This window comes from Apteryx mantelli, chromosome 2, assembly GCF_036417845.1.
Source record: "Apteryx mantelli isolate bAptMan1 chromosome 2, bAptMan1.hap1, whole genome shotgun sequence".
NCBI classification, from domain to species: domain Eukaryota; kingdom Metazoa; phylum Chordata; class Aves; order Apterygiformes; family Apterygidae; genus Apteryx; species Apteryx mantelli.
This window is the reverse complement of record NC_089979.1, coordinates 158,718,498-158,744,572: the sequence shown is the minus strand read 5'-3', so window position 1 is coordinate 158,744,572 and position 26,075 is coordinate 158,718,498. Positions and strand designations below refer to the sequence as shown.

The following is a 26,075-nucleotide window of genomic DNA, read 5'->3' as shown; positions in this document are numbered from 1 at the left end:
ATACGTATGTCTTCTCTAGGATGACTAAACCATAGTTTAATTTTCATTTGTTTATGGTGTGTTCTTTACTTTTGGACACAAGATTAGAAGTCCTATTGTCATGAACTAGCTCAGGCATTCACTGCAGTAAGATTTGGAATTGTCCTTGTAGTTTCTTAGAGAACTGAATATTGTTGTTCTTATAAAACAGTTGTCAGGTGTAGACTTCAGTACAGAGGGTGCTTATGCTGTACAGTACATGGGAGACCTACACTTTGAAAACATGCATCCTCTTATATATCTCTCTTGGGTGTAACTATACATAAATACCTTTTTCCATTTTCACTCATAGGATGTAAATACCCATCTTTCAAGAATGGTCTGGGAGTGTTATAATGAGCATGTGTATAACTTTTTCCGTCTTACAAAATGTTAAAGCATAGACTTGCTACCTTTCTTTAACTGAGGCTAAGAAACTTTCCCGGTGTTACAGTAAGTCTGCAGCACTTCCAGGAAGTGAACAGAGACATCTCTGCAGGACAGACCTGTCTCACCGGATTTATTTGCTATACTGTGGGAGCTGGCTGTCAGCAACCAGCCATGCATTCTCATTTCTGCTGAAAGCAGATAGGAGCGGCTGATGGGACAGGAGACTTGCTCCCAGAATAGTCAGTGGAATCTTCCTGCATCTCAGTTTTTCTGTCTTTGACTTTTAGCTGATTCTCCCTGAGTGCTTAGCAGGTCAGCAGTCCTTTTTAATTCCTCAGAAAAACTAATTGCACAGGTTTTACACAATCTCTTCTTTTTCTAAGGAAAACAACAACAAAAAGTTGTAGATTGGGAAGAAAACTTTTTGTCTAAGCTTGGTAAATTAAAAAAAAATAGAGATTTAAAAAAAGTTTGAATAAGTGGATGCAGTACAATTAAAAATAGTATTCACATTCCCTAGTGGATCCCATACTAAAGAGAGGCTAGAACACTTCAGATGAAAAAAATATTAACATTTAAAAATAATCAAATTTACTTTTCAATATGTCCTTCTGTTGCTGTCTCTCTTCTATCTACTCTACTCTAACTTTTAACTGTAGCCAGTTAAAAACACTAGTCAGTTTATTTTTCATTCCTATTAATTAGCATTTGCTGGTTCACTGTATTCGCTAATACTTGTATGGTGATGTTTAGGTGATTTAAGAAAAACAGGTTTAATATTTGCAATTTATTCACTGATACTGCCTTTTATGAAAGGCATGGGCTCTTAAATGCTGGAAAATGGAGCTCAAGTTGCTGCTGTCTCAGGAAGAAGGACTTTTCTTACCCCTTCTTATACCTCTACCCCCTGTAGATCAAAAGCTGCTAAACATGGAAATAAAGGGAAGTAAAGACCACCAAGAAAATCAGCTGAAATGTCCCATGTCCCTTTCCCATGGCTGCAGGAAACGGAAGATAGAGCAAGGAATGGGGAGGATGTGAGGGAGGTGGCCTATAATCCATGAAAATTTACAGCAAATCAACTGGACAACTGAAGAGGCCCTTCTTGGGGTGGGAAAATGACTGAAATAACTGAAATCACTAGAGAAGTACACAGATACTACAGATAAATAGTATAGCAGTGAGCTATTTATAAATGTTAGAGATGTAATAGAATAAAGAACACAAAAATTGTATTAATGGAATGGTTTGCTAAAAGGAAATTAAGCGTTCCTGGATGCTTTCCTTGATCTTTTTTGAAAATGAAGATTTGCAGGCAAAACCTAGTTGAATAGAAGAGAAATCTGACATTTTTTAATTACAAGAGAAAGCACCAGTTAAGGTCCACTACTCCTCTGCAGGATGAGATACAGGAAAGGTGAAGCTGAATTTCATTTGCAAATTTTCTTAGTGATAATGTGCCTGTTCTGAAGGAATCTGAATATCTTATCCTGTTTCAAATTAAAGTAGATCTGCCCCTTATAGCATCCCAAAATTGTTAGGAAGGCATTTCAAAGTATGAGATACATTTTAGCTGACTGCTTTAGTCCTTTCAAAATTAGTAAAAAATCTGTGAGCCTTCCAACTGCTTACCCTATGCCAAGGAGATTTTTTTTCTTCAAGAGAAAATATTGAGTGTCTTAATTTTGTACGCTTGTATATTTATCATATAAATGATAAGTCCAATGCAAAATGTATAGTCCTCCATGTCGTTGTGTTATTTCATGTTTCACCATCCTTTGCTATAAAAGTGCAAGTCTCTTTGTAATACACTTCAGATTATTTTTTTCAGATTGAGAGATTTAAAAATTTTATGTGAGGTAGAAGCAATTTAAATAATATGGCTACATTCTTAAACTGTAATAATGATAAATTACTAACAAAGCTTTAGGAATTTGCAGTCATTTTGCCTTTGATATAATTTGAAGAACTGTATGCCTTAAACTTGTTTTGTTCTTCACATACTACAGAAATTTAATAGTGTGGTTCCATACAGATTCCTGACTGAATTATGACTGTATTTGTTCCTTAGTTTGGTTTCCTGGAATATGTAAATATATAGATATCAAATATAATTTATTTCTTTGGCACTACTGTACATTTGTATTAGATTTGTATTTACAAAGCCAAAATCTTATAATAAAAACTGGCTGCTTCCCCAGCTTTCTTTTTGATCTGTTTTCTTATCTGCATAAACATTAGTACAAGCTCCCAGGCTGATATCTGTAGTAAATGGATGTTTGGTATTATGTGTTTCCCTCCCATCTTATCTACCTGTTAATCCAGCCGCGTAGCCCACTGTCTCTTTTCCTGAACATGCTTATTCGTAAATGCTTTTGACTAGTGTTAGGATCGAGACTTGAAGACTGTAGACAGTGATAAAAGGTGAAATTTTGAGCAAGTATCTTTAAGATACCCATTCACCTGATTAACTGTTGTACTGAAAATAGTGCGTCTTCGTCTTTGTTGTTTTGAAATGAGCTTCTTGGTTTTTAGGAGAGAGAATAGAACTGGAGTCCAGGAACGGAGCTGAAACTCTGCTTTTCTTAAAATCAAATTATTTGGAAACTGTGCCAGTACGTTTGATTTATTTATTTTCCCACATGTAGTCTTCTAAAATAATTTCTATAATCATAATTGTGATAAAGCTGTGGTGCAGAATTACGTCTGGTTCCACGACAGTGGAGTAAAGGAAGGAGTGGAGATTTGGGGTTGGAAATTTGTCCTTACTGTTTACACAGACGCTGATTTGGGGCAAGATATTTAACCTTTCAAATATGCCTACTTTTAAATTGGGGATAGAATGTTTACCCGGCGTTACAAAGTTCTTCAGAAGATCTGGTAAATACCCAACTTCTTTAGGGTACTGGGAACTAAACTAATTTATTCAGCCATCTAGTCTTGATAGCAGCTCTTGAAAGGATATCTATCAGCTTTGGAAATTAAACATTTTTCTGTTTTTTGAATAATGATTAGTAATTTAGATGCATCTCACGATAAGCCCAGGACTAAGCCCATTTATTGTTTGAGCTGAGGGATTTTGCCGTGAACTAGGCTAGTGGCAGTGCGCTCCCGGTGCAGCGGTGGAGGGCGACGGTTTCTCTTGGAATTAACCTTCCTCAGTCGTCCTTCGGGGTATTTCTGCTGCCTGTTTCCACCTGTGTGCCGTTCCCAGTGGTGTCCCTGCCGCCCTAGCGTCGCGCTGCTTTTGGAGGGCAGTTGGGCCACGTTGCCCCCACTGAAAGCGTTTTGCTGGCGCCGCGGGGCCGGCCGAGGAGCGCCCTCGCCGGTGGCACCTCCGGCCCTCGCGAGGCTGGCAGCGGAGCCGCTCCTTCGCCGGACTCACGTGCATCGTTTCTTCCCCTTTTAGGGCTGCGCTTGTCTTTGTGCTTCAGCGCCGTGTTGTCAGGCATCTTGCAAGCATTTCTTTCCCTCCCAAATCGGTTGGGGCATGCCCGCTTCTGTCCCGCTGCGGCTCGAAAGCAGCAGTACTTTAGGCTGTTTCCGAAGCTTTCTTATGGTGCAGGCATGTGGATTGTCAGCTTTCGCGTTTCAAATGTTATGAATGAAGGCCATTTACATTTTTGTCTTAAACAACGTATTTTAAATAGACATCCTCGTGCTAATTGATAAGCTCTTTAATCCGGAGCTTTGTGTTAGTAATTAAAAAAAGTGGTGCCAGTTTTCATCAGAACTGAAGGTCAATGAAGGCACAATTTATTAAGAAAATATAGTATATAATTTCCCTCATCCAGATTCTTTTGTGAAAACTGAAATATAAGCGTATGGTATTTACAAATACTTATTTGTTTTTTAATAAGAACTTTGCTTTCTTTGTTCAGTAAAAATGAAATTAAAACACCAATTTTAATTCTTCCTTATCCGGATATGGGGAAGAATGAAATGCCGAATGCAAGCCAGCGGACAGTATTGTACTGATGAACGCCATTCTGTAATGTGCTATGGAGTTAGTTTCTTTTACCTAGAATGATCTTAAGCTTTTGAGTTTAGCAGGTACGTGAGGCACACGCACAATTTACCCTTATGGAGAGTGCACTCATCTAGCATTTGAGGGTTGTAGCCTATGTCCCTGTTAGAGTAAATACTTAATAATTTATACAAGTGGAAGCACCACGCCGGGGCAGCTGTGGTCTCCCGATTTTGGGATATCAGGCTGTTGCCTGGTGTGGACTGCTTCCGGGCCGCGAGGGTGCTGCTGAGAGCCAGGCAGCCCCTGCCGGAGCCGCGGGCCCCCGGGGACGGGGCGAACCCACCTCCCCGCGCCGGCAACGCTGGGTGCCCCCGTTGGCCGTGCGCACACTCGCCAGGGGAAAACGCAGCGTGAGGGGACAGCCGAGTCCATCCACGCTGTCTAAGCGGTGGCTTTAGGCTACGTGTGTGCTGCTTAATGAGAGAAATATGTTCCCCGCGGGCTTTGAAGCAAGGGCGTGATACTCCCGCCTCTTCTTAGCCCTTATAACCAGATCTCGAAAGGACCTTTTTTAACTCAGTTGTTTAACACTTAGCTGACATGATTGTAAATACTAGTCTAGAGACTCTACAAATATTTGTTTTGAGGCGCATGTGCGCGGGGTGTCCTGCAGTGATGCATGGGTGTTTGCACAGGACCCAGATGTGCATTCGCAAGCGGCAGTTACTTCATGTTGGGTATTGGGCAGGTGGGCAGTTCGGTCACTGAAATTAAAATGACAGAGGCATCAATTTTTTGAAAATCTCAGCATGTTTACTAGCACTAGTACATAGTTACATACCCCTGAAAAGTGGCCCCAAATCACATGGTACTGGAATCTGCCTCGAGTAGTAAATAACTATCAAAAGTGTATTTATCTTTCAAGTAGTAAATAACTATAAAAAGTGTATTTACCTTTCGGACACCATCATTTTAATGTGATTTTAAAATATGCTCTCCACTGAACGCAAAGCCTTGATTATAAAATGTTAACTTGTTAACAGACTATTGCCGTCTCTCATATCTTTTTAACATAGGGAGAGTAATGTTTCTCAAATTCACCACCTGTAAAGAAAGTTTCTCCTGGTGTTGTGTTTTGCTCAGCATCCCTTTTGTAAAATATTTGCATGCAAACAGTGCAGATACTGTTGACAAATATTTCGTTATTGTGCCCTGCTTCCAAGGATCCCCTTGTATCATTTCATGTGTCACTTAGTCATAGACAATCTATTTGCACAGGCGTCGCGAGAGCCTTCGGAGAGTGTTAGTTGTCTTCTACTGCAGTGGTAGTCAGAAGTTCAGGCTCTAAAATTAATATATTTATGAATAATTCTAATTTTGTATCAAGGTTGATTATTTTCATGGATGCTACTCAATGTATCACATTCGTTTATGGCTAACATGTTACAATATTTCCTGTAAGAACATGCCCTAGGTAATTAGGGCCATTCCGTTTTCCTTACAAATATAGGCATGATATCTAAATATTTACACATCAAAAATAATAAAAAATGTTGGTAGAACCATGGACTCATCTCAAATGCATGCAGGAACATTATTATAAAATAACAAAACCTTTATTTTGAAAAGAATTTACTCAAGTTCTCTAGGTACTTTTCATTAATTTCTATTGAGATTATCAATATGTGCATCTAAATAATTTTTAAAGAATATTTAAGTAATTTATTTCTTTAAGAAAGTATTTACTGTGTATTAGCTGAGTTCCAACACATTTTTATTCCTCTTTGGAGAACAGTTGAGTATAATTATTTTTGGATTAACCAGTTTTTGAAAGTCGTTCCCAATGATATGTACAGAGAGGATTAAGAAAGAGATTACCATACCATTCAGATTTTTCTGGTTGTTTTTCAGAGCGAATCCTTGCCTTAAGTTAATTACAAAGGGATTGATTATTTTCTCGTAGAAAACTGTCCAATAAACTAAAAAAGGAAAATCAGCAATCGCGGGGTTCTTGTGTCCTATGGCTTGAGAGAGATGTGTGCAAGCAGGGAGATCCCATTTTGATCAAGCCCTTTCTTTTCTGACTCTTTCTTTGTTATGTGGTAAGCCAGAGTTGTCCTTTTTTTTTTCCCCTCCCCAAAACAGATGTTGAAGTTCCTTTTCTCCAGCTTTTCATCTGTCAGACAAGCACCAATAAAGGAGAGGGATAACATCCCTTCTCACATCCTCTGCTTCCATTTTTCACTGGGGAATAGTTTTGTTTTTCTTGTGCTCATTTTTCATGGGTATTAACTTGCTCCATAGTGTTCTCTGCAGTTTGACCTTTATTTTATGTTTTGCTCTGGCTTTGGTTGGAGCGATGATACAATTTAAATGCAGTTCTGTAAGATTATTTTGATTGAGTGTTTGAGTAACTCCGTGTGCCGCTGTAATGACTGAAATTAACTTGATCTGGGCCTTGCAAAGACTGTCCTGTGTGTGATCAAGCAATTATAAAGAAAAAAAAAAACCTTTAGGTGAATTTAATGTTCTCCTGAAGTCTCAGATCATAGTCCACTTCCTGTTGGCTTTAGGGAACATAAAGCGCAGCCACACCCCAAAATGCTACTGTTAAACAGCGTTTTTTCCAACCATCCTGATATATCAAAAAATGAGGTGTAAGGTGGTTCCAGCTCTAGGAGTCGCAATCTAACCTTGCTCCATAGGAATGTTTTCTTAGCTGTCTACAGCAGTCTTGGTTTCATGCTGGATGGTATCACATCAGACTAGCCTACATGGATAGTGTTAAGTAGCCCTCTAATATGTCCTTTGCTTTATTGCCTTCGTGGTTTCTTATCTGGGTTTGGGGAATTTGTTGTTGTTATTGTTGTTTTCTTCTTTCAAATTCAAACGTTAAACCAACTTAATTACGCAGGTTGCAGGTGTGACCTGTTCATCACCGCTTTTCTCATTCTTCCCGTACATCTGTACTGATATATATCCCAATGTGGAGGCTGTTCTGCAGGATTGCTTTAGTTTGTGTTTATCTTGTTAGCTTAACGGAAAGAAGCTCTTTTTATATAAGCCACTTTTTGCTGGTATGCTGGCATCCATGATTGGGTATGAGAAGGGACAAGCTTGCCATTTTCACTATACTTCCAAAGTGGTAAAAGTTTCTATTACAGAAAAGTTTTTATAATAGCTTTCCAAAAATACTGCTCCAATAAAAAATAACTATTGAGAGACTGAAATACAACTGAATTTGTTTCCACTTTTAAAAAGCTTTCTTTTAGTTTTGCAAGAGGTTTGGAAACTACATTTATAAAGCAAATATTTCTTCATTTCTGAAATTGAGAATTTTTGTGATTGAATACTTATGGTTGATAATACTGTTAAAGTGGTACAGCACCTTGTACTGTAGATGGACTTACACCAGTGTAGATGTGCTTATAGCAGCATAATCATACACACACCAGGGTTACGTAGGAAATACCACCCTCTAAATGATATAGCGTTTTGATACAAAAACTCTGTGTACATGAGTCCTACAGCCTGTAAGGGCAGAAACAAAGCACGGTCTGTCATTTGAGACAGTGGCCAAGACTGATTTTTTTAAAGGTCTGTTAGGCTTGTTTTGAGACATAGCTGATTGTAACAGAGCGCCTTAACCCTCGTCTATAATTCATAGCTTGTGACAAGTGGAAGAAAAAAGGAACTGCTTTAGGTCAGGTTTGCCCATGGGTCTAGCCAAAACCTAGATGCAGCCAGCCAAGATGGTTAGCAAAAGGCAATATTTGAGCAGGGTCATAAACCTTGAAAAGGCAGTCATAAATCATAATTACGGTTTTTCATTTCCTCAGTGGCGTAAGTCCTCAGAGATGGAGACTGAAACTGTTTACCAAAGCCATTTTTTGTCTTCAGAAAAGTGTTTAGGAAACCTGAAACGGGGTTTATTAAGCATATCTGTGGGAGACAAAAGAGGGAATTGTTAGTCTCTGAGCAGCAAGCAACACTGAGAGGTTGACTAGTGTGGTCAGAAAGGATATTTAATTTCAAAGGATAAACTACAGGATTCACTTTTTTTCTTTTTTGTCTAAAGCTTATCTGGTTTATCCCTTATCTAATTTAACTTATGAGAATTGTAAATTTAGCTATGTTAAGCAAACAATTTATTTTGCTCTAATTCCATTTTCTCTTTGTTTTAATAAATCTTGGTTTTGTTGAGATTACTGTTGTGTGGGTAATTTCACACAGATGTCTTCAAAGAGTAAAGAAAAACCCATAACTCTTAAAGAGAATAGCTGAAGAGAAAGGAATTTCTGGAACTCTTTTTCACTCCTGCGCAATCTTAGGGGAAGGGTTGGGATTGAAGTAGTGTGTCAAGGAGGCATCTCGGTGCAGTGGGCAAGCACAAGGGAAAGCCCACAAACTGAAGAAGAGAAAGAGAGCTGATGGCTTTGGCCTGTATGGACTGCTAAATAGTACAGAGAGGAGAAACAGGTCTTGTCTGTGATACGACCAGGGGAAAAATGATGTATTCTTTTTGGTTTGGAAATGAAATGGTAAAAAATAATGACTGTTTTCAGATGTAATATGAAATTTGAGGAGATATGATCAGGTTGTGTTGTTTTCTCCTTCATGTCCAGCTGCATAAAAGGAGATCAAGAAATCAGATGTTTAACTGAGTGGCTTGTGATTGTGGAATTCACAGTGGACGTTTTATGGTTAAATATAGTAGCTTGATTTTTTTGAAAAGGGCTTGATATGGAAGGTAATAACAGTGGCAGCAAAGCATACTAAGAGCAGGGTAATCAAATCTCATGATTTAAGATATTAAGCACATTACCTGGCAGCATCTGGAAGGACCTCCTCCCTCTCCATCACCTGTAAAGCCTTCTGCAATTAGTAAGGTTCATTATGGGTATTTGTAGCATCTTTGAAGCACTGAGCACTAGCAATTGTTAGGGATGGATGTAGTCTTCTCTATTTCAGCGTATCATGTCAAACATTTCACAGAATGTTGTCCTGCTTTTCTTTCCCGCTATGTCTGTGATACCAGTGTGGATCTGAAACAAAAGAACTGAGTAATTTTTGGTGCTGCTAGCTGAAAAAGCACAAAATTGCCTGATTCAACATCCAGTTGAAGTGAACTTGAACTGGTTTTGTATGCTACTTCAGGATTTAATTCAACTTTGTAGTTTGTAAATCAGTTGTTATACTTCATGCAAAACACCATGCATTTAAAGCAGTAGTAAGGTAAGAACACGCAGAAGTAGGCAATTTCTTCTGAGATAAAAATGGAGAGGTGTTTTATTTCTAAAGTTTGCTTTAAATAGCAACTGCTGAAGTATTTTATTTAAAGTTCAATACGAGGAGCGTATACAGAGAGGTATCATACATGAGCTCACCATTTGTAAGTAAAACCTATAGGAAGGAATTTAGATACACTTTTTTTTTAATCTGAGTTTAATGAAACATTGGCTGAGCATATTAGGAAAGAGGAACATGTTTTAACAGGTAGAACAACATGCTTTTCCCCCTTAATAAATCAGAGAAAGAGACAAAGAAGGCTTCCAAGGTTTGAATTATGGTGTCAGATAAATCCTAGAGGATTTGAACGGGTTTTCCGGCAGCCTCGCCAAGGAGGAGCCCTGGCGGGGGCTGGCACTGCCTGTGCGCAGGTTGGCTCTCGGGGACCCCCTCCGTCATCTAGCGCAGCTGCAGACGCAGCTTCTGTTGGCGGGAAGATTGGGCCTGGGCTTTCAGTGTATTTTCTTGTTTGTTTTACATTCTGTTTTATAATTTTCTGTGAAGTCCATAAAACATAAGGTCAAATTGGAGGAACTCTATTAATAAAGGGAGATGTTTATTTTGAAATTTTAAAGATGGAGACATCAGTATAAAAATTTTATAAAAATTTTCTATTACTTATATGCTTGGAGCTTCTTTTATTGCACTTCTTAAACTGTTTAGAGGCAGCCACAGGAAGTTTATATATAAATCAAAGGCAGAGTAACCAAATATATTTGATTAGCTCCATTCTGAGAAAATCAGGAAGATGAGATGACAGTTCCAGTAGTGATGCCGTATTTAGGTTCAAGTCCACAAAGTGATTAAGAAAAGAAAAAAGATAGGAAATTTTGTACTTGCATTTTAAACATAGCTACTACTGATCTGAAATAGAGAAAACCTTAGTGACCTATGCGTCAACATTAGCAAAAATTAGCCTCCTAATTTCAATTTTTTTTCTCAGCTCAGTTTCTACTTGATCAAGATATTGTCGTGAAACACAAAAGAAAATTCTGGATTTAGGCTTTTGCAATTTCATTTTGTCTGGCTAGGTTGTCCTATATTTATAAAAAATCACACTTCTTGTAAGAAAAAATTCTTAGACTGAAATTTTTTCTTAATTAGAAATTCAATCTGTCAAGAAAGTTTATTTCAAAAGATACCCTATTCAAATTGAAATGAGAACAGGACATTCAGAAATTACCATTAATTAGCCATTTTACTAGATTGGTGGAAGAATAGGGATCTCAAGAGATCATGTAGTTCATTCACTTGTCTCTCATATTAGGATCTAATTTTCCCTGTCACTCCTGACTTAGTATTTTTAACTGTAACTTTTCATTATTAGGGTTAAAATTGTAATTTTTCTATTTTTTATTTCATTTGATTTTTGAGAAAAAATATATAAAGTTATTTAATCATTTTTTGTTGAAAAACACAACTGCATTTCTTGACTTTAAACAGATGGGGTAAGAAAGATATCTTCAGTTTATTCAGAGATGTCCATATGGAAAGTGAAAACATAGCGGTGAAATTTTTCATCCAAAAAAGCAAATTGGCAGAAAGAAACAATAATATGGTGGTTAGAGCTCTTAGCTGAGGTATCAGAAACTCAGTTTCAAGTGGGACTTTAAAGGAGCTAACCATAACCACTGGTTACAAGTGCTCAGCCTTTCTGAGTGGAGTTCAGGAAATTTAACTCCAGACTATGAACTAGTCATCCTAACTTCCCTTTAACTTCAGTGGAGAGAAATGGTTAATTTTAGGGCTTAATTCACCTGACCTATTTGAGATGTCTGCTTTTGCAAGGAGATGAATTGTTGTGCTGAGCAGATCCGGGCAAGTGTGAAGGGAGCGCGGAGTGATTAGCTCAGAAATAGATGTCTGCATTTAGCCAGTTGATTTCCAACCTCTCTCTCGTGATGGAGATATATATTAACAAAATAACCAACTCCCTATAGTGGGGAGAGACAGATGAATACTGTCTCTCTGTATAGCTGGAACTACTACAGCATACACCTGTGGTGCAAGAAACTCTAGATCAGGTAGGAGAGAGATTTAAGAGATATTAGAACCAGCGTATTTCCACAAATCAGTTTGGTACTGATGAAATAGCACTTTCATATGGAGAAAGCTTTATTAAAAATTTTTCAGCTCTGTTTTTTTCTACTTGAGTGTGACTATCTACTTTGCTGAAAGGATCATAAAACATTAAGGCAGGAAGGAATACACAAGCATTCAGCAGCCTTGCCAAAAGTAGCATAAACATTTCTTGATTTGGGGAGAAGTTTCAAACGTCCTCCTCTGAGCTATCATGCTATGGAAAGAATATCAGTTTGTTTGTCAGTGTTATTTCCTGTTCTCGAGTTGCTTAATATGCAGCTCATTTTTGCAACGCAGCACTCAAGGAAAGGAATTTGTGTTCTTGTGGCTGTACTCCTTTTTCTTTAAATCAGAGAACTGTTTTTTCAGAAAGCTTAAGCCCCAACAAGCACACCGCTTTGTGTTTAAAACACCTATCTGAACATTTCAGCAGACTGAGGAAAAAAATAAAACTTTTTTTTAAATAAGGTTTGTATATTGCATTATTTCCTGTCTCTAGCTTTAAGGAGATACTGCTATGCAAAAGCGAGTTTTAATGAAGTTATACTTTTACTGTTGAAAACCAGATCTTCAGCCTTCCCAGCACATTTTGGGATAAATCACAGCTTTCTTCTCTGAACAGGTTAGGTAACTTTTGTTGGCTACATTTTTCCCTAAGTAATTATGCTTTGGGGCCCCATGTTACAACTTCTGCCCTGAATTATTTTTGTAGAGCAACTGGCAGCCCTGCTGAAGGAGGCTTCTTGGTGCTCTCCATTCGAGTATTCCCTCTTCAAATGCTTATGCTTTTCTTAAATGTTACCTGTTTGGCTGCTCTCTAGAATAGCCAAATGCTACATGTTGTCACGTGTTGCATTTTTGCCTGGGACTGAATTTATTTTTCTATGTGGAGAGGGCTAGTGAGAAAATGTTTTGATTATTGGACCTATAATAAGTAGTTGAAAAATAAAGAATTCTTAATGCAGTGTGTAGGACTCAAACATTAAATATGTTCAAACAGGAAGCGCAAAGGAGGGGGGAGAGAATGGAAAGAAAAAGCAAATGTATCTGCTCTTATTTATTTATTTTGGTCATCCTCTTGTGGTATTATCTAGATCCCTGGCCAGATGGCTGGGCTGGCTATAAACTGTGTGTGGATTCGTGGGATTTTAACTCCTGGGTTGGTTGCCCATCTGTCAGCAACTCGAACGCTGGAATCCAGCGGCTGACACGAACAGTCAGCGTCTTTAGCACCCTAAGCCGGTTGTGTTCGAAGGCTGCAGAAACAGTGTGAACTCTAATGAGGACAGCACAGTGTCCGTTTTAACAGTCATTGTTTTAACAGCCGTGCTGCTAGCCTTTGAGTAAGATTTCTTGTGGTCAGTTTAAATGAGTGCCTTGCCCTAAGGATGACCACTGTGGTGACAGTTGTTTCAGACAAACTCTGCCCGAGAAGTCTCCCCAAAAGGAGGTTTTCTGCTGTTGGAGCTCAGTGAAGACTCAAACCCACAGTCACTTTTGGTAGGAAATCTCGGGTCTTAAAATAGAATAGCAGACTGTCTTAAACAGAAAGAAGATGGTGACATTGTTAAGAATCTCTCAGCACTGGAAGGATAGCTATGAAACAACTAAAAACATTACTGCAACCTTTCTTCACTTTAAAATGAGCACTTCAGGATTCTCTGCTTTTTCCTTTAGCTGATGCCATCACTTAAAGTTAAGAAATGCTTTATATTTCTATTAATGGAGGTGAAAACAATGGAAAAACTTCTCAGATCCCATGGACAAAAGAAATATATATAATAGAATAAAGCATCGATAACTTAGAGTATGAGCACTTAAGACAAACTCTCATATTCTCATTTTATGTATGTCATGTCATACTCAAGAAAGCAAAATGAACAATTAAATTAAAATTTGTGAAAGAGGTGTGACCAGAAAACAAGTAAAATAGAAGCAGAGGTTATGCACGCTGTAAACCATTTTGGAATTAGTCCTACCACATGAGTTTATCAACAAGAAACAGGTACTTAAGCCTTTAAGGAAATTACTATTGTTGTGAAGTCTTCCCAAATTTACGCTTGCTTGTTTTTAAGTAATGGGTTTGACATATGTGAGAATAAAAGTTACATGCCTGCAAGAAAATAACCACTTTCCTGAGGAGTGCCCATTTGACATAAAGCAATCTGGTCTTCCAGGTTCATAAACTCTGTCATGAAGGAGTTAAGCCCTCTGTTTCCACTCTGGATTCAGTTCTGCAGCATAGGGAGCAGCTGCAGAGCACCACGAAGGGCAGGACTGTGCTTCAGGCAGCTTCCCTTGCTTGATGGACTAGCCTGGAGTTACACACCTTCTTCAGCATCAGGCGTTACAGCTGGGGTAGTTAAGGATAGGCTCTTCAGCGGTGTAGCAGACTGCCTATCTCCTGTCTAGCTTTAAAGAATATCACCTGACAAAATAAGGTATTGATTGGAAAGCCTGCCAGAAGTCTAGCATTTTATTTCCTCAATTTCCTGCAGAAAATTATATTGAAAATCCAAGCTTCAAGTCAACAGCTGAGGAACAAGTGGTAGTTCCCAGGTTGCTGTAAAACTTTCATAAGAACGAATACCCTGAAGCTTTGTTGACCCCGATTCCTTATGAGGACATTATTTCCAGTGGTGAAAACAATGACTTGTTTTGAAATTAAAAATACTGTACCTCCACAGAAATTTTGCCAGCCAGGATGGTCTTGCACTTATTAGAATCATACCTACCTTTCTTAAACTAGTTTTATATGTTGGGCTCACAATTTAATTTTGGTAAGGGCCTTCAGTATTCCTGCAGAGCTTTTTTTTTTTTTTAAAAAAAAAAAGGCACCAGAGGCCAAGCAAATGGCTCAGTTCTCCATAGGGCTGTAACTCTTGCACTGCCTAACCAAAGACAGTGCCAGAAAGGTTTGCCCTTCATTATAACACAATAATGTTACAGTACTCTTGCAGTTGATTTTCTTTGGTTCATGCAGAAAAAGTTTGTGATTTCTGTGAAATCACAGTAGGAGGCTGTATTTTGTGAATGACATTTTTTTGAAGTTTATATTAGGCTGAGGGTAGAATTAGATACTTTTGCTGGGCTTTAGGTTCTATTGGGAGTCCCAGAGCTAGCTCTATTCAGTGCTATCAGAAATGCAGAGAAATACTATTCAGTATTTCATGAGTTTCCCTCACCCTGCAGGGTCAGGTCTAAAGGAGTAAAATCAAAAAACAGGCAGAGGAATAACTGAAATCATCTGAAAATGAAGTCCTACTTCTGCTGACAAAATTATTAATCCTATGTTTCTGTGCCTGAAGGACGTGGTTGAGAAGAGAACAGTCTGGTCCCATTGCCTTTAATAAACCTCAACCCTAGATAATGACATAGCAGGAAGAGCTCTTGAGTTTTCAGGAAGTAATTTCCTCCCTAAAGGGCTTTGTAATCTGCTCTGTAGACATCATCAGGACCTGAAGAAATAGGTTTCAGGTGCTTCTGCCACAGGAGAGGCAGAACATAATTTTGCAAGTGAGAAGAAGTATTGTAATCCTGCAGAGCTGGACCCCTTCCGTCTCTCTGACCTGTAGCTCTGGCATACACCGTGGATATGCATATGAATATAATATGTTGGTGAAAGCAATAAGTTTCCTGTGGAAGTAATATGGAGCAGATAAGAAATGCAAAATCGTGATGAAGATGTGAAAGCGATGCTTAATATCAAAAAAAGTGCGAAATCCAGTTCACCCACTAGTCCTGAAAAAGCTTTGAGAAGAATTCTTTGCATTAAAAAAAAGTTATAAATTGGCTTCAGATAAGAAAAGATGAGAAATAAGACTTGGAAGAATCTGAGAATCTTAGCTAGTAGAAAAAGAATCAAAAGACAGAACTCCCACCAAAATTTATGAAAGAAGCAGCTGAACAAATTCAAAACTGCAATCCAAGATAGCATGTACTGTATCAGGGAAAAAGCCCATTTGCCAGCCTTCGCCATGCCATCAGCCACACCAAGAGTTGGCTAGAAAATGAAGTGATATATTTCTCCCATCCTCACTCCTCTAATTTCCCACAACTTGTGGGAAAGAAATGCCAAGTTGCGGTGGTAGGACACAGTTTTCTAGATATAAACTGTTGTTCTGGTTTGCTGACAGGCTGGTATTATTTGAAGTAGCAGCAACATATGTCCATCACCTGACTGGTTTCTTTGGTAAATTTTCATTTTTTCAAATCATTCTGTGGCTTTTGAGTTTCTCCTTTAAGCCTTGTGTTTTTGAAACTTCCTTTTTAACATTTTTTCTGCTTTTCATTTATCAACTTTTGCAACAAAGAAAAAAAGAAAAGGGTTATGATTATACTCAGCTGTTTTCCACTTTAAGGATTTGTTTAGCTATGAATCCTGTTGTTTATCATTTTACATCAGTTTTCATGAAAACTGCTGTTCACACATGTCTGTAAATTGTCCTCTAGGCAAGCTGCATCCTTGTCCAAACATGAACATTTTGGGGGGAGAGTTCAGGGCAATCTGAAGTAAGGAAGTATGAACAAAATAAATTACCTGCTTTGATTTAAAAAAAATATATCAAAATGGCAGTGGAAAAAAAATACCAAATGGAACTTTGAAATAGCTGGGGATTAAGGCTTCACTAATGACTGGTGATAGACTTGGTTTGGGGCATGGTGAAAGAAAAGCTTTAATGTAAGTTGTGTAATTAGCAAGTATGTGTATGTACTGTGTATGAAGGAGAAAGAATACAGTTAACTTCTAAGCTAGATGCACGTGCCCAATATAGGAAATCCACTCTCTAAAAAACAAAGAAAAGAAAACCAAGAGTGAGGTGAGAACTTAGGAAAAGGCTTCTGGTTCTACAAGATATTATTCTTTCTGCTGATCTTACTAATGAAGTGCCCCACAGCTGGGGGTGCGTTGCATGAAACTCGGTTCCATTATTTCTGACATTCATCTTGAATTTCAGGAGCAGGATCTAAAGCTCAGATTTTACAATTTGATCCTTTCTCTGCCTTCAAGTTTCTTTTGATTATTGCTGTAAAAGCCTGTAAGCTTTGCCAGTGTTTATCTTTGGCTCATTTTACGTGTATTACACATCAATGTATATTAACTCTTTAAGTTCTGAGTGTATTTCTGCCGGTTTCCAAGTTTGGTGAGCTCTGACATCTTTGGCTTAACGTACCTTCAGTTTGGGATCCTTGGTTGGTTCAGAATTGCACTTGTTTTCTTTATATATATATATATTTTTTCTCCTGAAATGACTGTTGACAAGAGTCCTAGGACGAATATTCCTCGTGGCCTGACTTCTGGAGAAAAGTGGTCTTGCCTGCCTAATACACCATCTTGCAAATGGTTCAGTATCTGAACAGTTTTAGATGGTCTGTAGTTCTGCTTTTGTTTGTAGAGAGGGAGAGGCCGAAGAGAATAACTTGGAAAGAAACAGGTTCAGGCAGTCTTCATTTTTGTTAAGGAGCAACAAAAATTGATTCAGCCGCCTTTTGTCAATAAAAACACTGGCTGGTGGAGGAATAGTTTTTACAAATATCTAAGGTCCAAGTCAGAGTGCTAGCAGCGGAATTAAAATTGGCACTGTAAAGATACTGGTTGTTAATGTGTATTTGAGAGAAAGAGAAGGAAAGAACAAACAGTCATTTGGAGTCTCAGATTACACCTGCAAAAAGTCAACATCAACTCCTCATTTTGCCTTATATCTTACATAATCTGAAATGAATTGACTTTTTTCATGATTTACTTCTTTTCCATACATTCCTCATTCTTCAAATTAGAAAATGCTTATCTTTTTCTAATTGTTTAGTGTGAAACTAGCTTTATGTGGAATTACATTTCCTGCTAATATTCCAATGAAAAAATCATTTACTTACATCATCATATCTTAGTTAATGTACCTTATTTATTGAGGGGAAAAATGTCTTACATCAGTTCAGTTGAGACTTGCAGAATAACCAACCCCCTTAGCTTTTACAACAGAAGGGAAGATGCTGATTAAAGGATTTCTTTTGGAAGATGGTCTAGGCTTCTCATTTATGGTTCCTTGCATTTTCAAAGATGTCTTCCACATGCAGCTTTTATCAGAGAACGTTGCAGAATCCAGGTGGCATCTATTTTATTATCCAGAACGAAATTCCAGCCCTCCCCATCAGCCTTCTTTGGACATGATTTCCCTTTTTACAATCGAGTTGGCTTTGGAGCCCAGTCAGGATGCATAGCTGGGTTAATCATCTGTGCTCACTACGGCCAAGCAGGTGGACACCAAGTATCTATTTATTAAGGGCTTGTCTACCCGGGGAAACAGTGCGGACTATTAACTCCTTCTGCTGATTTTCCTAGAGCACCTTTCCATGTTTTAGCTTCAGGTCCCTTTGGAAAATATGGAATTTAGTAGTGGGTGTAGTAGAACTGCAGAAAGACAGTATTTGTGTGCAGCGTGGGTTCAGATGCATGATCCTGTTACCACGTGTCATCTAATCTTCTGTAACTGACCCTGGTCATGCTCTTAGTCTGTGGCAAATGGAAGGGAAAACGTGTTAGCTTAAGCCTCTTATCCTGAGTCACGCTAACGTGCTTGTGTGCGTTCGCACAGGGGAGCCAGAGCACTGCTGATAGTGCATTGCAAATTTGGGTGCTCGTATTATTTTCTGATAACTCCCCAAGCAAACAATTATGAAGAAAGCTCATAATTTTTCTGTCACGAGAGTGTACAAGACGTGTGTATGCTGGTTTCCTATACCTTGTGCGAACCGTCTATAATCTAGTGATGTTGAAGTTAGTTGTGCTGAGCTGTCTTCAGTACAGAAAATTTCTTTGAACAAAGATGAGTAGTCTTCTGGAAAGGGACAACATAAAGGCTGTTTAATACTAGTGTATCATCATCCTGGAAATAAGGGGCTTTGTTACTATGGCAGCTAAAGCTTATCTCCATGAGAAAGTTGCATCAATTGAAGAAGAGCTGTATTTTTAAACCAATTTATACGAGTGCAGGCTCCATTGTGGGAACTCTTTGTTTAGTGTAGCTTAATTTCATTAACTAATCTTTAGCCAAACCACACTGAACTGTTTTTTAATTGAAATTGCATTCATTGAGAAATTTGCTAAATGCATTAAGAGTGTGTGCATTTTCAGTGATGATATTTTCTTGTATGTAAACAAAAACTTGCATGGTTCTTCTCTTGCTACACCTATGTAACTTAGTTTTATTACAAGCTGTAAAAAATAGATTGTTCTACATGTATTTAAAACATATTACAAGTCTGAAATACTAAGGAAAATACTGTTTGTTTTATAAGATAAATGTGCACAGGAAAAATTGTATTGAGATAAATCTTCAGCAGAACTGTTATATGCTTCAGCTTATGTAGGTACATTACCGGGAGTAAAAACATTCCAAACATTATGAAAAAAAGTAGTCAACTGTAATTAGTATAGCTATTTTATCAGTCAAAGATTTGGCTCTTTGCTTTTAGCTCTTTTGACCATTTAGCTTTCCTTGGCAGTTATGTTCTTCTGTTCTCCAAACTTACGTTGCTAGTTAAAGTTTTATTCAGTGAATATTACCGGACGGGAACAAAGGATAGTTTCCTTCCAATTTTTAGGAAGGCATTTGCTATTGTTTGTGAAATTCTAGACTGGGCTTGGATTGAGGGATAGCAGAACTGAGGATAACATTTTGTACCTGAACATATATTTATATTAGATAGCAAACAAAACTGCTTTGACAGCCTTTATTTGGGTTGTATACCTATTATTCTGTCTTTCTCAGCAGCTGTTGCTGATGCAGCATCTCAGGTTTTGTTACACCCTGCTTACACTTACTCATCACTTTCTTAAATTCTCTTTTTGGGATGAAGGTGTTGATGCCTTAAGCTCATTTGTGTCAAGTTCTCTTTAGCAGGGTGAGTTAGGTAAACAAGAAATTCCAGGTTTGGTTTCAAAAGCAATAGTTCAGCTATTTGTACGCAGATGATTCAGAATGTCTGAGCTTAAAAACTCAAGTCTTGTATGCCTTAGCCTCAGTAAAGTACACTTACTTAATCATTTTGAACTAAATACTGTATAAATGAAGTAAATACAATATAGAGAATTAAAATAGAGCTTTCACATATATGTAGTAAAAATCTTCTTGGGGCCTTTAATTCTGTACTGTCCTTGGCTCTGATTTGCGCAGTGGCTTACTGCCATCTTAGAATGCCACAAGGTGATAGCAAAGACTGCCTTGTATTCTGTGAACTGAAGTTAAAAAAAAAATTAAATTGCAAAGAGAAAGAAGCAGAACACTACAGTTCTGTATGGAGCTATGCAAAACCTCACTCAAAAAGTTGCCTGCTGTCAAGGTTACAAACTTAGAAATCAGGAAATGCAAAAGTTAGGGTTTATTTCACTTATGTGAAATATTTAGGATAATTATGCTAGTGAATTTATCTTTTGAATAGGCTGTGCACCTTAATGTAATGGTGAAATGAAAAGATTTTTATTATGTATGACACACATTCGACATCAGAAAATCTTCAGTAGTCTGACTAATAACTTCCAAAATTGCAGGATTACAGCATAAACTAATCTCTTAATTTGAAAAGGCTCACTTAAGAATTTGGTAACTTTTATTAAATTAAACTAAATTCAGAAAATTAGACTGCAATTAAGGAAGATTTTCTGCTTATTTTAGCCATGAGCCTATGTTACTTCTCAATTTTTTCTAATTTTCTAATGATCTAAAGTACCTGCTTATTCTGGAAATGAATCCTCTCCTGCTAAAAGGTGCCCAGCTAATCCTTAGGTTATACTCATTAAAATTACACACTCAGAATGGCAAGTGAATGGTGAGCAAAATGCGGGATTACTCTTGCCAAGAGCTTCCTCCTCACCCTAGCAACTACACCCCACGCTCTTGGGTCTGTAGATCTGGGAAAGCAGGCCTGAAGTTAAACTTTCTCTTGTTTTTCCACACATATATGACCTTCACTGCTGCTCAGTCAAAACATTTTCACATGTACACTGCATATGTAAAAATAGGGTAGTTACTGCTTTTGTTCTTCACTCTTCTAGGAGGGGAGGACTGAAGAATTTACCCTCCCATTAAACTAGCGATGAAAGATAGGTTTTAACAGCAGTTTTAATTGTAAACTATAAATTTGCAGAACTTCAGAGCACTACAAGGATTTGTGTAAAGTTCAGGAGCCCAAACTTTACTTCTACTCCCAAATTTGTGATTTGGGCTTTAATAGGAAACTCCTATTTAGTACAAGAACAAAGCACTGAACATTTGGAACTACTTGTACAGCTGATATACACAGTTGTATTCTTACTATAAAAAAGTAACACTTTAAGAAATACTAGAGCATGTCACATTATAAAGTGCATATAAATAGGTACTTAGGTCTATGTCCAAGTTTCTTAGCCTCCCAAACTCAGCCAGTCTCACAGCACAAAAGCCACAAAAGTGTAGGATTGAGCCTAGCTTCTTCCTCCTGTTGAGCCTGAAATCTTTTCACTGTGTTGTGTGGACGAAATAATTGCAAGCCACAGGGACATGGGGCTGAGAGGCAGAAACTAGCTGCTGAGCCATGGCAAGGTGCAACTTCTTAAATTGCCTTTCAGTTGCAATTCGCTGCATACCACATCTCGACCAAACGGTGGCTAATTGCAGGGATGAAGTTTAACCTGTTTGACTTTGCACTGAAAGGGACTAGAGCCACAGGTATCCTCATGTACGGTCAAGTAGTTACAGGAGGTTTAACGAGCTGCTACTTGTCAGCTCTTAATTAGCAGCTCCCATCAGAGAAGCAGTGCCTGACTGCAGGACCGTCTGTTTCAGTGCAAAGTCCACCTGGGTAGTTAAACTTTCAGAGGCATCATATTTTGCTTGGGAGATGGTATTTAACAGCTCAAACGTAGCAAGATTTGACTGCCTTTACAGGTATGTACAATCTGCAGCTGAACATAGTATGTGATAGTATATACTAGTTTAGATGCAAACAGTAGGTCAAGAGGTTCCTAATGCCCAATCCCTAGATGTGCTGCAAGGTGACTTTTTTTTTTTTTTTTTGAATTACAGTGCAGATTTCCTTATCCAATACTCTTGAAACAGACAGTTGTACAGAATTTGATCTGATCAGATGTGTATCCAATGGCTAGTAGTATTTCTGTTCTGACAGAAAGTCTGGTTTGCTGCCACTGTAACATTGCCACCACATGGCAATGCATGCTTTGCTATGTGCTTTGCTTGGCTTGGGAAGATAACCATAGGGTTTGTATTCACAAGAGCGAATCTTTGAGCCTGCCTGCTCACTGTTCCTGATTATTAAGAAATGAGGGTAATACTTAGCTCTTGATTAAAGTTGTGTACAATAAAGTGTTACATTTTTCAAAATACTGTACGTAGAACATTTCAGAGAGAACATCAAAACATGTTAAAACCTTACTCAAATTACATAAGGAACAGTTTAAAGAGTTGAAAAGTGAGAAGCTAAACGATTTGCTTCGGGCCTTGTTGTAGCTGCGTGTCTGGCCTAAGCATGTAAGATTGTGTGCCAGCCACCCAAAACACTGCCTTTAAGAGGAGACTGTTCCACATATTGTACGGGTCCCATGGATGCCTACAAGACCCAAAAAGACACATCCTGCTGATACAAATTCTTAGCATGTTTAGCAATTTTTTGTCTGCCAACCTTTCTTTAAGGTTTGTTGACCTTAAAGAAGCTACATGCTACCAGAAGCTTGTGAGCAGAACATGACAAAAATGGCATGATGCAAATAAAAATGGCCTGATGCAAATAATTTTGTATTGACAGGGAATACCATGGCTAAACAAACACGATAGCTTGCAAATGACAAGCTGGAAATTCATGTTTATTTTGGCTTTTAGTTTTTCTTTCCCCAATATTGAAATGAATTCTGTAACAGAAGAGCAGATGAGAAACATCTTCAAGCATGTGTATGTAAATGTACGTTTCAGTGTTGTGGTTTTAAAGAGTCTCTGGAGCTGTAACTTAATTCTTTAAAACACTGCAGAGATGAATCGGCTGCTTTTAGTATTTAACCTCTAAGTCACAGATTCTTGCGCATTTTCACGTGCGCTGGATGTTTACACTTGCTCTCTCGCATGTCTGGGTGCACGCATGCGTGAGCAAATCGTCTGCAGGGATAAATACAGATTTAAGAATCTACTTGGCCTCCCATTACACTTGCACCTATTACTTGCAGGAGGAAGTTGGGCATGTCAGAACATTTTCTGTTGCTTGGAAGGAGCATTACAGAGCATTTTCTAAACTAGTGACAGCCTGATACAGGTTATCTTCTGGATTTGGTAATAATATACAGAACTGTTTAGATTTGTGTGGGAATGCAGGGAGGAGACTGTTTGGGTTAGTTTTACCATGGTGGAGGAGTGACAGTGCGATGAACGGGAAGAAATACGCCACCACTTTCTCATCACTTTCTTTAACGTGAAAGGCTCTATATATTTTTTTCTTCATCAAAGCATTATAGGATGAAAATAATGCTAAAATGCCCTAGGCTTTTTGAAAGTGATAAAATTGTTTTGGCGTTTTTATAAGTGTGGGGTAAAAGAACTCCTTTTTCTATAGCCGGGTTTAGCAAAAGTGCTCTTAAAGAGTCAACCAAAGATGTCAAATATAGAAGTGGCATGTGGAGGCAGAATACCTGCTAAAATTACCATATCTTTAAAAAAAAAAGAAGAAAAGAAATGTGCGGTTGGTGTGTCCTGTACGTCAGGACTCTTCGTTCTTCGTTTTTATTTCCAGGCACGTGGGGAAGCGGGGGGAGCCCGTCCTGTGGGCTTTGAAAGAGGCTGTGACCTGAGGAGATCCACGTCGGCAGGTTCCTCGAGGAGGGGAGGAAGGGGGGAGCAGAGAGCCCCTGCGCAGGGGCGCCGGCGGCGTTTCGGGGGGCTGCCCCAGGCTGGAGCCTCCCCGTCCCCTCGGAGGGCAGCGCCGTTTGCCCGCTCGGAGATGCCGGCCTCCCCGCGGCCGCCCCCAGCAGGGATGGGGTCCAGCCGCCCGTGGCCGCATGGCGTCGGGAGGCTTTAATCGCACCTACCCCTCGCTCTGCCCCTCGGACACAGGCCGCTGCCCTCCTGGCAGGCGCGGGGGGGACTCGCCGGCCCCAAGGCCCAGCCCTCCCTGCCGCCACCATCGCCGCCGCCACGGGGGCCGCGCTGAGGCGGCAGCTGGGCGCCCTCGTGGCCACGCCGGGCGCCCTCGGTGTGGAGGGGTGTGAAGGAAAAGCGCCTCCTTCCCGCTCTCCCAGGCTCTGCTCCCGCCGGCAGGGCTGTGCCAGGCTGCCAAAGATAACTGTTGTTTTTAAAACAGCAAGAATAACAAGAGCCGCTGCGTCGCAATAAACGGAGGGGAAGCGCTGTGTGATTTCCCGCTGTTCCCAAGGTCAGGCAGGATGAGCGTTTCCCCCTCGATCTCTACACATGAACGTGAAATTACTAACAGACTCTTGTCCAGCCAGTCAACCGTTACGTGATCTAGCAGCTTTTTAAAGCAGATACTTGTGAGAGCGGTAAAATTAAAACTGTGTAATGATTTCGTTCGCTGTAGTCGGCACTGCATTGTGAAAGGGATTTTACGCTTCCTGGCCTCAAAGATAGAGCTGTAAAGTCTGTTCTTTTTCATGTTAACATCTAATCCCTTTTTGTGTTTCACTCATTTGTTTTCTTTAGGAATTAAATTCTACAATTAGTCATATGTTTCACTTACAAATTAGGGTTGGTTTGTTTTTTTTATTTGTAACATCCCTTTGTGAAGTACAGGACGTCACAGGGACGTCTTCTCCCACTGCTCCCAGCAGAGGCTCTCCCTGAACCGTTCTTAGGTGATGCTGTCTAGCAACCTGCTGCCATTCCTCTCTGCATTTCTGTTGTATTTCCCTTCAGAAATATGTTCCTGGCCTTTCCCCTCCTGGAGAGCCATCCCGTTGCCCTCACATTCAGGTTTGGAGGGAACAGCTTGACGAAGCAGAGTTGTTGCCCGTGCTCGGTCCCCGGGCCCTCCGTGCTCGGCTTCGCCCTCCCTTCGCGTCTCGGGCGGCCAGAGGCCCCTGCGATGCTATCGCAAGGGAGCACACACGTACCGCTTCTTTTCTTTAAAATGAGCTGCATCATGTGAAACATAAAACTGCTAAATCATTTCTTATCCCTCATAATAGCGTGTTACACCTTATTCTATTACATCTGTAGAGTGCGTGAGCATTGCTGAGCTGATGGTGGATCAGAAACTTGGCAGCGCTGTCAGATAAGTGCACTTAGGTCCCGCTGACTTGAAAATGGCGTTTGCACGACCGATAGAATGCTGACATCGCTTTAATTTTGTGAATTTGAGTGGAAGGATGTTTTTAATATTTAAATTCCCATCTTTAATGTTGCACAGATGGTGCCATGTTTTTGCATTTTTTATATTATTTTGGGTTACTGAAGTTAATACTCTGCTAGTTGTGAGTATCCTCGTGCATACCACAGAGTTCATTTTTAGGACACTGAGCTCTGAAATAAATTATATACATTGGTAGCAGTCAAATCAGTCTTTTTTTTTTCATTCAGAAAGTGGTGGCACTGGAAGAAAGTTATTTAGTGATCAGAATGCATTGTTAAGCTTTTAAAAAGGGATTCTGTGCCTGTAGTGGAGCTGCAGGCGATTTATGGCTTATCTGTACTCATTGCCTGGAGCTTTTGGAAAATTTGTAAACAAAGCCAGATGCTCATTATGTTCCCATTCAGGGTTGGTTAGATGAGTAAATGCCATCAGAAGCACTTTGGTCCTGTTGGGTTTTAGCATGTTATAGAAAATGGAATTGTTCCAATATATTTATCATTCCTGAAAATACAGTTCTAGTTTCTGCACACAGAATGGGATTCTTTTAAATAGTAAAAATATAAAAGTAGTACCATGAGAACTTTATTGTAATCTTAACTGTGGATACAGCCTTTTCTCTCTCTGAGTTCATGCTAACACAGTGTGATATAGTCAAGCACTACTCAAGCCCTTTTCAAAGGGTTTCAAGCAATGCAGGAGGTTGTGAAGGTCTCAGGCTATGATGCCTTTTGATTTTTTCCCAATTTTAGGGTACTGAGATGTGAACTAAGTGATCTCTCATAACCAGTTTGATAACTTCAGTCATTTCCTATTGATTTGATAATTTTTACTGCTCTGTGTCATGTTGTATGTATAGATTATGTGATGTGAAAGAGGTTCTAGTAAACTACAGTTTTTACTTTGTTGCTGTTTAACTGTAAGAAAACATGCTGCTGAGTACAAATTGGATTGCTATAGGTTAACAAAATTTTCCTTTTAATCA

At 39.1% G+C, this 26,075-nt stretch overlaps 1 protein-coding gene across 4 annotated transcripts in view; it reads left to right on the top strand.

The window, feature by feature from the left end:
• The window catches only part of ZMYND11 (zinc finger MYND-type containing 11), a 108,300-nt gene that overhangs the window by 19,496 nt on the left and 62,729 nt on the right, over positions 1–26,075 (top strand). The window lies entirely within an intron of this gene.